The 2099-nt window shown below is 48.7% G+C and overlaps 1 pseudogene across 1 annotated transcript; it reads left to right on the top strand.

Moving 5' to 3' along the window:
* The first annotated feature begins 1240 nt into the window (after window positions 1-1240).
* On the top strand, window positions 1241-1887 carry LOC308511723 (mitotic spindle assembly checkpoint protein MAD2B-like; annotated as a pseudogene). Its single transcript has one exon. The product of its transcript is annotated as a mitotic spindle assembly checkpoint protein MAD2B-like (transcript).
* Window positions 1888-2099: the final 212 nt, after the last annotated feature.

The raw sequence follows: 2099 nt of genomic DNA, 5'->3' as shown, positions 1-2099 counted from the left end.
AGGGAAGGCCTATTGCATGAATCTTTTTGTGCAACAGGCCTTAGTGTGCATGTAAGCAGATGAGTGGATTAAAAAGCTGTGTCACATCTGCACAATGGAATACTATGCTGCAGTATAAAAGAAGGAATTCTTACCATTTGCAACAGCATGGATGGAGCTGGAGAGCATTATGCTAAGTGAAATAATCCAGTCAGAGAAAGATAAATATCACATGATCTCACTCATTGGTGGAATATAATGAAAAACATAAACTGATGAACAAAAAGAGATCCACAGACAGAGAAGCATTGATTAGACCATCAAACCTCAGAGGGAAGGTAGGGGAGGGTTGGGGTAAGAGGGAGAGATGAACCAAAGGACTTGTATGCATGCATATAAGCCTAACCAATGGACATAGGCACCAAGGGGGTGAGGGCGTGAGTGGGGGGTGGGGGAAATGGGGAGATAAGTACACATATGTAATACCTTAATCAATAAAGAAAAAATATAAGATTAGATTTTCAATTTAAATTGGTGTTAGATTGGGGGAGGCGGAATAGGGAGGTTTAGAGATTTAGCAAAAAAGAAAGAAAAGAAAAAACTCATAGACATGGATAACAGTGTGGTGATTGCTGGGTTGAGGAGGTTTGAGGAGATGGGGGAAGGAAAATGAGGGATAAATGGTGGAGGCTGGAGATTTGTCTAGGGATGGCGAACATGCAATACAAAGTACAAATGATGTGTTGTAGAATTGCGCATGTGAAACCTGTAGAATTTTATTAAACAGTGACACCCCGATAATTTTTTTAAAAAAGGAAAAATAAATAAATAAGGGTCAGATTGGATTTTCCCCGACATCTGGCACAATAAAATAAATTTTCTATAGAAGAAAACATTTTTTTAAATGCTTCAAAGAATGTTAACAGATACTATTCCAGTGTACATGAGTTTGTGAACCATAGTAATCACACAAGAATAAAAATATTTGGATTGAGCTGGAGGCGCCAGTGGTCGCGTCCGTGGTTCCCAGCGCTGGGCGAGCAGCAACCCGTGAACCTAGGCTGGAGCAGGTGCCTCTGGAGGGAGAAGGGCGGCGGGACTCCCTCCGGGTCGGGACCCCCGGGAGTGGGTGGAGTCTCCTTCCAGCCCTTCTTCTCCTCCTCCCGGCCCTGTTCCTCTGGCCTCTGTGGCCCTTCTGGCCTTTCCTACCCCCGAGACAGCGGGTGGGTGGCCAGGGAACAGGCTAATTGCGGTGCAGCTGATGCCCCCGAGGTGGCGGGAAGTCACGCGACAGGATCTCAATTTTGGCCAAGTGGTGGCAGAGGTGCTGTGCGAGTTCCTGAGGTGGCCGTGCACCTGATCCTCTAGGTGCGCGAGGTCTACCCAGTGGGCATCTTCCAGAAGCGGAAGAAAGACAACGTGCCTGTCCAGATGTCCTGCCACCCGGAGTTGAACCAGTATATCCAGGACATGCTGCACTGTGTCAAGCCGCTCCTGAAGAAGAATTATGTGGAGAAAGTGGTGGTGGTAATTTTGGACAAAGAGCACCGCCCAGTGGAGAAATTCGTCTTTGAAATCATCCAGCCTCCACTGCTGCCCATCAGCTCAGACTCCCTGCTGTCTCACGTAGAGCAGCTGCTCTGAGCTTTCATCCTGAAGATCAGCGTGTGTGATGCTGTCTTGGACCACAACCCCCCAGGCTGCATCTTCACAGTTTTGGTGCACACGAGGGAAGCTGCCACTCGCAACATGGAGAAGATCCAGGTCATCAAGGATTTCCCCTGGATCCTGGCAGATGAGCAGGATGTCCACATGCATGACCCCCGGTTGATACCCCTAAAAACCATGACATCAGACATTTTAAAGATGCAGCTCTATGTGGAAGAACGAGCTCATAAAAACAGCTGAGGGTGTGTCTGTCCCCATGGATGCCACAACTATCAGACTTTGGGGGCCCCCAGCCTCGGGCAGTGCTGCAGGGCCACCCTGCTTCCAAATGTTCTTATTACCTCTGTTTGGACTGCCCATCCTCCAGCCCGGAGCTGCTCAGGTCTGGTTGCCTTCACGGAGGAATGGCCCCCAGGAGGGCAGGAAGGTGCTGGGATCTCAATTTCTCAGCC

Source organism: Myotis nattereri (assembly GCF_964212035.1).
Source record: "Myotis nattereri genome assembly, chromosome: X".
Taxonomy (NCBI): domain Eukaryota; kingdom Metazoa; phylum Chordata; class Mammalia; order Chiroptera; family Vespertilionidae; genus Myotis; species Myotis nattereri.
The sequence above is the reverse complement of the archived record's forward strand: the minus strand, read 5'-3'. Positions and strand labels throughout refer to the sequence as shown.